The 14,109-nt window shown below is 44.9% G+C and overlaps 1 pseudogene; it reads left to right on the plus strand.

The window, feature by feature from the left end:
• The first annotated feature begins 3,759 nt into the window (after nucleotides 1-3,759).
• LOC126164147 (5S ribosomal RNA) lies at nucleotides 3,760-3,877 on the plus strand (annotated as a pseudogene).
• Nucleotides 3,878-14,109: the final 10,232 nt, after the last annotated feature.

Genomic DNA, 14,109 nt, shown 5'->3' on the forward strand with positions numbered 1-14,109 from the left:
TTACAGCATTATTACATTGAGATGACAAGTGATGGGATCCTTCATACTAGCGCGTCGTGCTTTCTTTTGCCCATGGTAGTGCAGCAACTCTGTGTGGCATGGACTGAACAAGACGTTGGAGGCCCTCTGCAGAAATACTGAACCATGCTGCCTCTACAGTCGTCCACATTTGCACAAGTGTTACCGGTGCAGGATTCTGGGCACGAATCCACATCTCGATTATGAGCCATAAACAGCAGATGGGGCTCATGTCGAGCGATCTGGGTGGCCAAATCATTCGCCCGAACTGTCCAGAAAGTTCTTCAAACCAATCGCGAACAACGGTGGCCCCGTGACAAGGCGCACTGTCATTCATAAAAATTCCATCGTTATTTTGGAAGGAATGAGTGAAAATGGTCTTCAAGTAGACAAACATGACCATTTCAAGTCACTCATTGGTTCAGTTGGACCAGAGGATCGTGATGACTGGGTGTTGTGTGATGTCCTTAGGTTAGTTAGGTTTAAGTAGTTCTAAGTTCTAGGGGACTGATGACCATAGATGTTAAGTCCCAGAGTGCTCAGAGCCATTTTTGGACCAGAGGACACAGTTCACTCTATGTAAACAAAGTCCACACCAGTATGGAGTCATGACCACCTCGCACAGTGCGTTGTTGACAACTTGGGTGCATAACTTTCTGGGATCTGCGCCACATTCGAAACCTACCAACAGCCCTTACCAACTGAAATCGGAATTCATATGATCGGGCCACGGTTTTGCAGTCGTCTAGGGACCATCCGATATGGTCACGAGCCTAGGGGAGGCACTGCAGGCTACGCCGATCTATTAGGAAAGCTACTCCCGCCGGACGACTGCTACCATAGCCCATTAACACAAAATTTTGTTTCAATGTCCTAACGGACATACTCGTCATACATCCTACATTGATTTCTCCCGTTATTTCTGTTAGCACAGACAGCTCTACGCAAACGTCACAACTCTGTGGTGAGAGATAATGCCTGAAACTTGGTATTCTCGGCACAGTCTTGACACTCTGGATCTCGGAATACTGAATTCCCTAAAGATCTCCGAAATGGAATGTCTCACGCGTCTAGCTCCAACTACCATTTCGCGCTTATAGACTGTTAATTCCCGTGTCATAATCACGTCGGAAGATTTTTCACATGCACCGTTTGAGTGCAAATGATAGCGCCACCAAAGCAATTTACGTTGTGTACGCAGTACTACCACCATCTCTATATGTGAATAGCGCTATCCCATGACTTTTGTCGCCTCAGTGTAGATGTGAGTAAATCGCTACAAAAACTACTGGGTTCACACATGTAATTAAATTACTGCACAACTTTTTCTACGTTAATTTCAACAGTCTTCTGATTCAGGGAGCTAGTTGTGAGAGCCGAGTAGCAGTCTGCGACAGCGTCAAAAGTGAAAACTCCTTTGAGACTTCTGATCACGCGAATGACTCGAGTGTTGGATGTTGGCAGCACTGTATCTCACCAAGCAGCCATCGAGGATTGTCACCTGTTTTTTTTTTCCGGATGTAAATAACTCATTCCTGCAGTCTCAAGTATAACTAAACCAAAATGTTGTTGGTTGTTTTTGGGGAAGGAGACCAGACAGCGTGGTCATCGGTCTCATCGGTTTAGGGAAGGAAGTCGGCCGTGCCCTTTCAGAGGAACCATCCCGGCATTTGCCTGGAGTGATTTAGGAAAATCACGGAAAACCTAAATCAGGATGGCCGGACGCGGGATTGAACCGTCGTCCTCCCGAATGCGAGTCCAGTGTCTAACCACTGCGCCACCTCGCTCGTAAACCAAAATGTTATGTAATTGTGTACCGTATTTGTTGTGACTTGGCAAGACAGCCAAGCCACTATGACCGGTAGCCGAAAGGCACGCGTTTAAGCTCGCGCAGGCTGACGTGAGGTCTGGAACAGGACAATGTAATTAATATAGCCAATAAGGTACGTTGCTGCTGGAATACTTAACTTTAATCCATAATTGGTGAACATCGGTCTGACGGTACAGGCATCACAAGATAAATAGCAAATGATAATGGCGCCTTGCTAGGTCGTAGCAAATGACGTAGCTGAAGGCTATGCTAACTATCGTCTCGGCAAATGAGAGCGTAATTTGTCAGTGAACCATCTCTAGCAAAGTCGGCTGTACAACTGGGGCGAGTGCTAGGAAGTGTCTCTAGACCTGCCGTGTGGCGGCGCTCGGTCTGCAATCACTGACAGTGGCGACACGCGGGTCCGACGTATACTAACGGACCGCGGCCGATTTAAAGGCTACCACCTAGCAAGTGTGGTGTCTGGCGGTGACACCACAGTACTTATGTCAGAAACACTAGAGGTTGCGAAGAGAGAAGAACCGAAAAAAAAAACGAGGTGTGACAGATTTGCAGTGCAGAAAGATCTGACGATACTTAAGGCAGCTTCGAGAATTTCTGGACATATATCAGCTGAAAATTTCGTAATTGCACGACCTCGAAAGGTTCAGGAAACAGTTATTCAGGACTAATCAACATTTCAGCAATTTGAAATTGTGCCTCGGCAGACTTTTTTGTCTGCCTCGCTGAAATCCTTCTGTCTTTCTTGTCTCTCTCATTCATTCACAGAAAACACACACACGCGCACACACACACGCACACACACAAAAACACACACACAGAAATACACACACACACAAAAACACACACACACACACACACACACACACACACACACACACAGACATTTCTTGGAAACAATGGGTTGATCATACTCATCATCACACAAGACAAACATGGCACCACCCCTAACACACATCCATAGGAATCACCTGCACTCAGCTGATGTTCTTAAGAAACAACTGTCATACACCTTGTAGGAAGGGCCCTCTGTGCGCGTAGGAAGGAAGTCCTTGCCGATCGGGATGCTGAAGCTGCCCCTCGGGGTCTTCCGGTCATCATTGCTAAAGGACTCTTTCTTCATCTACATCAACATTTAAACAGATATTCTGCAAATCACACTTAAGTGCCTGGCAGAGGCCTGTTTGTTTACCGTTGTTAATATTGGAAAGGCAACGAGCTACGTAACAGACCACATTTGAGAACACGAAAAGCATGTAGCCTCTATATGTCAATGAATGTTCTATCCCTATCTCCCACGAATTTTTAATTTGATTCCCTTGCTGTAATCAGACAGCGTGAAATAAAATTATTTCTGTTTCTCTGGCAATTAGTTATTCGACATCGAAGTTTCTCGCGGCTGCCTCTTTGTACAAAATTTTCATCAGTGTTCATACCACGTGTAATCAGAGTTAAAATTCGCATTTTCGTACATAATAACCGCCTTGTTGATCAGTAGATAAATGCCGGGTGCAAAGACTGCCCGCTTTATAGTGGTGTTGAAGATTGTCATTAGTCGAGTGACGTCTCCTGGTATTCTGACTTATATAACTGCCGCTACTTGGACAGCAGGATTCTCATGGTCAAACACGAGACATTGGCAATGATGTATCAAACACCCTACTTGCCTCTCCCCTGCCCCTTCCTCGCCCACTGGCACGCCGTTGAGGGACGGTAAAGTAAACCACCCCAGCAACACCTGTGCCCTTGAGAATTACGTTTTTTGGGATTATTTCTTTGAAGATACTCCATCTCAAGTGCTCATCTCCGGGCATCACTGAGATTATAACCTGCGTACCTGTTAAAATTTTTTATGCTCATGAATAAAAGAAGCGGGAGAAATAGTAAAAGCAATGGCAGAATTGGTAATAGCCAACGGCCTTGCCGCAGTGGTAACACCGGTTCCCGTCAGATCACCGAAGTTAAGCGCTGTCGGCCTGGGCTAGCACTTGGATGGGTGACCATCCGGTCTGCCGAGTGCTGTTGGCAAGTGGGGTGCACTCAGCCCTTGTGAGGCAAACTGAGGAGCTACTTGATTGAGGAGTGGCGGCTCCGGTCTCGTAAGCTGACATACGGCCGGGAGAGCGGTCTACTGACCACATTGCCCCTCCATATCCGCATCCAGTGATACCTGTGGGCTGAGGATGACACGGTGGTCTGTCGGAACCGTTTTTTCTTGCAAGCCCTGTTCGCACTGAGTTCAGTTTTTTTTTATTATTATTACATAAGTAACACTTAGAGGTGGGACTCCGTCACCTCCAAAGGTCCGAGGCATTTTGCTCTGATTGTTGCCAGCATCATATTTAAAGTACCAGGGAAGCTGGTTGCTATCCTTACTTGCCCCGAGTCCCATTGGGTTTTACCCCTAACGGCTGAGGGACTAACCGGTGGATTTGATAGTCTTTGCCGTATGAGCACAAAGGTGACCACGACTCAGAATATGTCCGAGATGCCCAGCCTTATTCCAAAGTAACTGGTATCCCGACTGTCGGGACCACTTATTTGGCCACTCATACGTTGCCCGTGGTTCATGAACTAGGACATGACTACAGGAACCCACACCATGAACCGAAGAAATCGTGGGAAGACTTTGGAAACAGGTTGGAGACTATGGGTCAAGCTGCTGGAAAACCATTCTGGAGTGTAATTAGCAGTCTTCGAAAGGGAGGTAAGAAGGAAATGACAAGCATTTTGGACGGGTCAGGAAAACTGCTGGTGAATCCTGTGGATGCCTTGGGCAGATGGAGGGAATATTTTAAAGAGTTGCTCAATGTAGGTGAAAATACGATCAGTAATGTTTCAGATTTCGAGGTAGAATGGGATAGGAATGATGATGGAAATAGGATCACATTTGAGAAAGTGGAAAAAATGGTCAATAGATTGCAGTGCAATAAAGCGGCTGGGGTGGATGAAATTAAGTCGGAACTCATCAAATACAGTGGAATGTCAGGTCTTAAATGGCTACACAGGATAATTGAAATGGCCTGGGAGTCGGGACAGGTTCCATCAGACTGGACAAAAGCAGTAATCACACCAATCTTTAAACATCGAAACAGAAAAGATTGTAACAACTACAGAGGTATCTCTTTAATCAGCGTTGTGGGTAAAATCTTCTCAGGTATTGTTGAAAGGGAAGTGCGAGTATTAGTTGAGGACCAATTGGATGAAAATCAGAGTAGGTTTAGGCCTCTTAGAGGTTGTCAGGACCAGATCTTTAGCTTACGGCAAATAATGGAGAAGTGTTATGAGTGGAACAGGGAATTGTATCTTTGCTTTATAGATCTAGAAAAGGCATATGACCGGGTTCCTAGGAGGAAGTTATTGTCTGTTCTACGAGATTATGGAATAGGAGGCAAACTTTTGCAAGCAATTAAAGGTCTTTACATGGGTAGTCAGGCAGCAGTTAGAGTTGACGGTAAATTGAGTTCATGGTTCAGAGTAGTTTCAGGGGTAAGACAAGGCTGCAACCTGTCTCCACTGTTGTTCATATTATTTATGGATCATATGTTGAAAACAATAGACTGGCTGGGTGAGATTAAGATATGTGAACACAAAATAAGCAGTCTTGCATATGCGGATGACTTAGTTGTGATGGCAAATTCGATTGAAAGTTTGCAAAGTAATATTTCAGAGCTAGATCAGAAATGTAAGGACTATGGTATGAAGATTAGCATCTCCAAAACGAAAGTAATGTCAGTGGGAAAGAAATATAAACGGATTGAGTGCCAAATAGGAGGAACAAAGCTAGAACAGGTGGACGGTTTCAAGTACTTAGGATGCATATTCTCACAGAATGGCAACATAGTGAAAGAACTGGAAGCGAGGTGTAGCAAAGCTAATGCAGTGAGCGCTCAGCTACGATCTACTCTCTTCTGCAAGAAGGAAGTCAGTACCAAGACTAAGTTATCTGTGCACCGTTCGATCTTTCGATCAACTTTGTTGTATGGGAGCGAGAGCTGGGTGGATTCAGGTTACCTTATCAACAAGGTTGAGGTTACGGATATGAAAGTAGCTAGGATGATTGCAGGTACTAGTAGATGGGAACAATGGCAGGAGGGTGTCCACAATGAGGAAATCAAAGAAAAACTGGGAATGAACTCTATAGATGTAGCAGTCAGGGCGAACAGGCTTAGATGGTGGGGTCATGTTACACGCATGGGAGAAGCAAGGTTACCCAAGAGACTCATGGATTCAGCAGTAGAGGGTAGGAGGAGTCGGGGCAGACCGAGGAGAAGGTACCTGGATTCGGTTAAGAATAATTTTGAAGTAATAGGTTTAACATCAGAAGAGGCACCAATGTTAGCACTGAATAGGGGATCATGGAGGAACTGTATAAGGGGGGGCTATGCTCCAGACTGAACGCTGAAAGGCATAATCAGTCTTAAATGATGATGATGATGATACATAAGTAACACCTACAAATAGTATTACAGATTTTCGGAAATTTAAATAACTGTTTATAAAACAATCGGCAGAACTTCCCAATTTTTTAACAGTGGAGATTACTCAAATTCAATAATTTTTGGAATATCTAACAGAGTTGCGTTCAGAAGAGCTACGGTGATGAACTAATCTCTGACACTATCACGTGAATATATAACTGAAGTTCCGAAACGCGTCATAACTGACGCTATGTGTTTGTGTGTTTGCGTGTGGGTGTGTGTTTGTGTGTGTGTGTGTGTGTGTGTGTCTTCGGAGTTCACAAGCGCTCAACGGCGAAGTTACCAGCGCCCTTGCAAATATGTAGCGAAAATCGCTAAAAATGCTGTCATGCAGTGAGAAGTAAACTTGACCCTCATAATCGCTCTATCTCAAATGCGGTAAGACAACGGAGAAAGGATAAAAGGTGCTACACCTGGCACTAAGACATAAGTAAAACGACAGAGGAGCTAAAATAAGAGCAGAGGAAATTGCGACTGGCTGATCACTTACGAAACACAAGGGTGAACCAATCTGTAAAATACCTTAAGAGTGCTAAAAGTAAAAGTAAAACAAGAAATACGGGAGAAGAGCTATAATAGCATCGAAGTGAAGTGTTGCTGGCTGACCACTTAGAGAAAAACGTGTGTGAGCCAGTCATTCCGTTAACACGTTAGGAACATCTCCCTAAAATTTTACGAAACAGTAACTGGTAGGTACAAATTTGTGTGTGACTCCCAGTATAGTTCTTTTTCTGGCCTGCTATACTAACTCATTTCCGCATATTGGTGCACCAAAATTTAGTTTATCATGTATTATTTGTATGTTCCTGAACACCTTTCAAAATGGCAACACATAAATTGTAAATATTTGAGTCGCAACCACCTGATGAAATACAGGAGTGTTAATAGTATCTGCAACTAATTTAATAAAATGTTCTACAGACGTGCGTCGCAGCTTTTTATGGATTTAAATATTGGTTTCCAAAGGTCATGGAATTGCCACCTGCTACTGTCGAAAAAAAAATGGCTCTGAGCACTGCGGGACTTAACATCTGAGGTCATCAGTCCCCTAGAACTTAGAACTACTTAAACCTAACTAACCTAAGGACATCACACGCATCCATGCCCGAGGCAGGATTCGAACCTGCGACCGTAGCAGCAGCGCGGTTCCGGACTGAAGCGCCTAGAACCGCTCGGCCACCGCGGCCGACTACTGTCGAAATATTGCTAACGGAACGAATACCACGTTATTAACTACAGTTCCGTAGTCTAAGATCGATGGAGGGAAACATCAGCAAGTAAACGATACTGAACATTTCCTTTGGTGCAAGCCTCCAGTTGTTCACCACGGAATGTCTGTAGTACGAGCAACATGCGTGTTGTAGCACTGTAGAACTCTGACAGAGTTTAAAGACTTCTGTGAACAGGACGACTGAATATCGCAAGAGATAACGAGCAGCTGCTTATTCGCTCGCAATCGGATTTCGGAACTTGGCGACGTACGAAGCTGATCAAGGCGAAACTTGAGTTAACTCGTGGCCGTTGCCGGAGAGGAAGGAAATTGCCCATTACGTTCCACTGAGCTGTAATTCTGCGGCGGAAACGGCCGCCTTCTGCGGACTTTAAAAAGAAATGGCTATCGCAGAAGGCAGAGAGGAAGAAACCATGAGAAAAAGCCCGGGAACCTTCCCAGACAGCCACAGCTGTTCCGGCCACGGAGGAAACAATCCGAAAGAGAAAAAAGAACAAAGAGAAGTTTTATTTCGCGGAGCGAAGAAGAGCAACAAGAATCAGGCCTCGGAGACTCCGTTCTTCAAAGTCGAAAGAGGAAGAGCTCTCCAAATAGTCCACAGGCTGCGAGCGAATCCAGGGCAATCGAAAGAGACGTGGTGTTGAAGCGTCAGCTTCAGAAACTCAAGTACTTTTAACAAAGTGCGACGTGCACAGAAAATTTATAAACTGATGGATGTTACAGAATATCGAACAATTATACTTTACCTTGACAGCCCCAATGTTTTCCTTCTAAATTATAGACTTTTCTCCAATTCCCGTCATTTCTTCATATTGTAGTAGTAATTCTGCACTGTAGCTACTCTCAGTTCGAAACTTAATATTTCAGTTCGAAACTTAATAATTCAGCCACTTCATTTCTTTTTTATCAGGCTATAGTTAAAATGGAGCGCAAAGGCGCCGTCTCTTCGTTTCACTCGAAATGTAAAGTTTGACAATATGATCAATATACACTGACGGAAAAATCGCAACACCAGGAAGGAGTTGTGCGACATAAATGAAAGTTATATAAGAACGAGATCTTTCACGACGGGACGGCCTTGTTGTATAAAACTAAAACGGGCAGGCGTGTTTCTGCATCTGAAAGAAGTTGTCTATTCCAATTTCGTGCCATTATGAGGATGCAAATCAGGTTTGCTTAAAATGTACCCTGTAAACGGTCTTGAGTTAGGGTGGTTAGTCTTGAGATTGGTCGAGGTAATGCGTAGTTAGTCGTGAACGACTTTAAGGCCTCAAAGACGCCATTATCAGCACCTCACTGAGTTTGAACGAGGTCTTGTAATACGTTTGCGAGAAGGTGGTTGTTCCTTCTGCGATACTGCAGAAAGACTTGGCAGGAATGTAGCCACTGGACGTGACTGCTGGCAGCGGTGGTCAAAACAATGTACGGTGGCAAGTAGAACGTTCTCTGGACGGCCACGTGTCACTAGCGAGAGGGAAGATGGTCGTTTGCGGCGTATGGATGTGGCGCATAGTACTGCATCTGCAGCAGCAAACTGAGCAGCCCTTTCCCTCAGAGCAGCTGCACAAACTCTTCGCTTCCTGGAGATAGGATTTTTTGGTGTATTTGCAGATACTGCAATCCAACACGTCTGTAAATTATCCCACAGATCTTCAACATTAGATGACCTCAGTTTCCTGATCTACCTGTCAAGTTCATCCCATAAGATTTCATTGGGATTTAAGTCGGGTGATTGACTTGGCCAAGCCACATTGTTCAGTTCCCCACTCTTCTCCGCTGACATACCGTCTGCGCAATTTAGAAGCATGTTTGGAATCATTGTCCTGCTCAGGAACAGTCATCCCCACACCACGACCGACTCTCCACCACGCTTCACGTTGCTGATACACTGACTCAAATCCATGAAGTCGACAAACAAACATTCGACGATAGCTTCGCCCGCATCTCGTGGTCGTGCGGTAGCGTTCTCGCTTCCCACGCCCGGGTTCCCGGGTTCGATTCACGGCGGGGTCAGGGATTTTCTCTGCCTCGTGATGGCTGGGTGTTGTGTGCTGTCCTTAGGTTAGTTAGGTTTAAGTAGTTCTAAGTTCTAGGGGACTGATGACCATAGATGTTAAGTCCCATAGTGCTTAGAGCCATTTGAACCATTTTTGACGATAGCTTCCAGCTACTTCAGCTTTAGATTCCTCACGAATAACACCTTGAACCATTACTTTACGTTCCACTTTTTATGTTGCTGTGCCCCCTACAGTTGCGTCACCTTATTTTGTTGGAATAAAAAAAGTTTTTGGCCGCTATGTACGCCATGTGGTACTCTTGACAGGTCATATAATTCGCGTAAATAACGGGCCGCCAGTTTGCGCACGTGTCGACGGCGCCCGATGGCGACCTACATCGCTTCCGCAGGATTCACATCAGGCGAATTTGGTCGCCGAGACATCATCGTGAGTTCACTCCTCAAACCAATGTAGCACGGTTCTGCTCCGAGACGTGGACAATAATACTGCTGAAAGGTGACACAGCCGTCGGCGAAGACATCAAGCATGAAGCGGTGTGGGTGGTTCGAAGCAGTCAGTGTGCCTTCTATTACTACCACAGGTCCCATGCATGTGCAGGTGAGTGTCTTCCATAGCTTAATACTGCTGTAACAAAAATGTGCTGAAGATCCGACATGTTTCCATTGATCGACAGTCGAATCCCGATGGTCCCGCGCACTGCAATCGTAATCAAAATGTTCAAATGTGTGTGAAATCTTACGGGACTTAACTGATAAGGTCATCAGTCCCTAAGCTTACACACTACTTAACCTAAACTATCCTAAGGACAAACACACACAACCATGCCCGAGGGAGGACTCGAACCTCCGCTGGGACCAGCCGCACGGTCCATGACTGCAGCACCTTAAACCTCTCGGCTAATCCCACGCGGCCTGCAATCGTAATTGACGACGTCTTCTGATCAGCGTGTGAACACGTAGGGGTGGTCTGCTGCGGAGCTCCACGCTCAACAATGTGCGATGAACGGTGTACGCTGAAGCACTCGCACATGCACCAGCATTGTGCTCTTTCGGCAGAGATGCCACAGAGCAACATCTATCCTACTTTACAGAACAGACAAACGTTCGAACCCCACCTTCTGTGAAGAGTCGAGGACGTCCAACCATTTAGCGTCTAGTGTTAGTTTCACTGTCCTTCTACCTCTTTGCGTAGGTGCTCACGACAGTAGCACCTGAACATTCGACCAACTTAGCCATTTTCGAAGTACTCGTTCACAGGCTCTGCATAATAAATAATCTGTCCTTTGTCAAAGTTGCTTATCTCAATGGATTTCACCATTTGCAGCCCTAATCTTCGCTAGGGTGGTATCCCGTCTGCGGCTGCTCCGCTGACATACTTCTGTTACCGTCACGTGCCCGCAAAACCACCAGGCGGCATCCAACGCCGCGGTGGCCGGAGGTCATAATGTTATGGCTAGTCAGTGTATAGCGACGAGGAGTTTTATGCAAAGCTAACGCTGTATTTTTTGCATGTTGACCAAAAGGAAATGCGGAAAGGAATTTATTAGCACCTTTTGGAGCGTTTTAAAAAGAATTCAAGCGATTCCATACACCTGTTTGTTTCTGCAACGCCCCTACGTAGCCGAGGTCGTTAACGCCCGCTTGTGAGTTGGCGCTCGCGCCTCGGAGGTAGACTGCTCCAAGTTCTTTGGTGGAAGAAATGTTCATCGCCAGTATTTGGCTGGCGAGGGTAGGAGAGACGGTCGCATACATTTCCTGCTCACTGAACTTTGCCCCACTGTGACAGATTAAATTCGAAGCCTTTCCGCAGTGTCGCGTGGAGCAACGGTATGTGACACTGTTGGTAGTGATCCCCCAGCCGCAGGGTAAGCTTCGTTTGGCGGTCTCCTGTGTTTCGGTACCGAAATTCTCCCCAGTCCTTCCAGTCAATCACAAGAACACATACACAGTGTACCGAAGAACAAGCACTCGTTACGGTCTCACCCATGCGACGCAGATGCATACTTCAGAACTCGTCTGAGGGAAGCTGCGGGAAACCGTCTCAACTAGGACCGTTCCAAGGGCCACATCTGCCCACATCGCTCATTTCCATAATATGGGACTGACTTGACTTCTCATTGCATCGGAATCCATATGATGCTGTTGTGCGCAGAGATCGTTGAATATTGCAGTGGAAAAAAGAGTAGCAATCGATTGCGAAATTCCTCGTTTAATTACAGCAGATCTAGATTTCAGCGATTACATAGACATCTTCAGTGCATATAACAACAGGTGACATTACTTCGAAGTGCCACGTAGTAAACAACATTCCTAGATGCATACAGGAATCTAACATGAACGCCACATGAGCTCCCTTACGCTCTACGTCAAGCAATATTGTTTACTACGTGGCACATTGGACTAATGTCACCTGTTCTTGTAGGCACTGAAGACGACTACGTAATAGTTTAAATCTAGATCTGCTGTAATTAAACGACGAATTCTGCGATCTGCTCTTTTATTCACTGTCTGACTTTCTTCATGTGCCACTCGAGAGACACTGAAAGATTCTATGAACAAAACTCTGTCGACTGTCCGTATCTTGTTTTTTTTTTAGGTTTTTAACTGCAATATGTATTTTCGGAGAGGAAGGTCCATCATCATCGTATGAAAGATTTAACTGAAGCTTACCATAAAGACCTGATGAAGCAGTCGCATCTCGGGAATGTTATTTTGTTATATAGGATGATTCAAAAGTTTCGCACAAACTGACGTATCTAACAGAGGAGTCAAAATACAATAACTTTTGAACAGGAATTTGCGGTCTTGGAAGTAATCCCGAGCCACTCAAAGCTTCGGTATGTGAGGAATAACAAGGACAATAATGCAAGTGCTCCTTAAGTTCAGCAACGATAATGCAGTTGTTACTCGAAAATGTTGTTGCGCTACAGAGATTCTCAAATTGGCAACCACTATATTCGCTATGGCCATAACATCTCCGTAGATAATTCCGGAGCACTGTACCAAGTACACCTGGCAACGGAGTTTCTTCGTCGGGAACCGTTGTTACATACACAAGGGTTGTGATATGGTCCTACACACACACACACACAGACACACACACACACACACACACACACACACACACATATATATATATATATATATATATATATATATATATATATATATGTATGTATATGTATATGTATATATATATATATATATATATCCAACGTCTGTGGTATGTAGTACTCCTCCACAGTAAAGGGTGCAGGTGCTCCATGCAGTTGCAGCCAGTCACACGTACACAAAAACAGTGTATTATATTTGTTGAACATAAGATGCATGTATAAATGTGCAATAATTGTATTTGTCACTCCTGATAGCCATAACCTTTCACTAGCTCAGGATTACTTCCTATTCCAAATTTGTTGTATTTCGACTCTTCTACCAGCCCCTTGACTTTGTACGCTACGTCTGGATTCAGTCAATGCTGTGGGAATTAGATTAGGAAATGGGAGACTAAAACATAATAGAAGATTTTCGCTATTTGGGAAGGAAGGAAACTGATGATGGCTGAAGCAGAGAGAACAGAAAATGCTTACTCGCACTAGCTACAAAGGCGTTTCTGCACCGGGAAAATTTATTGGTATCGAATAGAATTTTAAGATTAATAAAGCTTGACATGGTGATTAAGCGGAGATATCAGTGTCAACTAATATCTTAATATTTTTTGTTACAGTTTTTATATTGCAGAGCACTACCAATGTAGTGTGGAGACTGAGAATAGAACGTATAACACATGGGTTGCTGTGGAACTACAGTTGACGCTAAGATGTTCTAAACTGGAACGATATCGATATTAGTTATAAACGTAAATGCGACTATAGACTGAAGCATTATCTTTTTAATTTAGTGTCTGAAAGTCTTTTGTTAAGGTATTTGTCTGAACGTGCAGCATTGTACGCAAATGAAACGTAGACGATAAACAGTTCAGACAAGAAGAGAGCAGAAGCTATAGGATACTGCTGAAAATTAGATGGACGCATCGAATAAGTAGTGAGCAGGTCATTCGAAGTAGTCGCATACTGAGGGAACGAGAGTAGGGAGGCCACATGCATGATGTCTGCGTTGTCATTCCAAGCGAGGTTTTGTTGCAGATGGTTTGCCGCTGCCTTCTTCCGAGCTGCTATGAAGTGTCAGATGAATATCTCTGAAGTATGGATGAATGTGATCAGTGGTTGTACAGTGTAGCGTCAGGTTTGTGTTGCTACGGATGAAGGGCAGGGAGAGGGTGAAACCTGGTGCTGATCCTTGCGATGAGCACCAAGGGGTCGCCAACCTTGATGTCCCTGTCCGATAAATAGATCACCATCAACAGTGCCACGTGTCCTTCCATCGTGAGACACCGCGTAGTCGTGTGGAATTCAGTCAAGGACACTGGTACAGAGACTGGTGAACAGAAATTTTGTGGCACCACCGCTTCTCCCCTGGCCTGACAAAAACAGGCAGTGAAAATTTTCCACTACGAGGATTACAGGCCGCGTTC

This window comes from Schistocerca cancellata, chromosome 2 (genome assembly GCF_023864275.1).
Source record: "Schistocerca cancellata isolate TAMUIC-IGC-003103 chromosome 2, iqSchCanc2.1, whole genome shotgun sequence".
In the NCBI taxonomy this organism is placed as follows: Eukaryota; Metazoa; Arthropoda; class Insecta; order Orthoptera; family Acrididae; genus Schistocerca; species Schistocerca cancellata.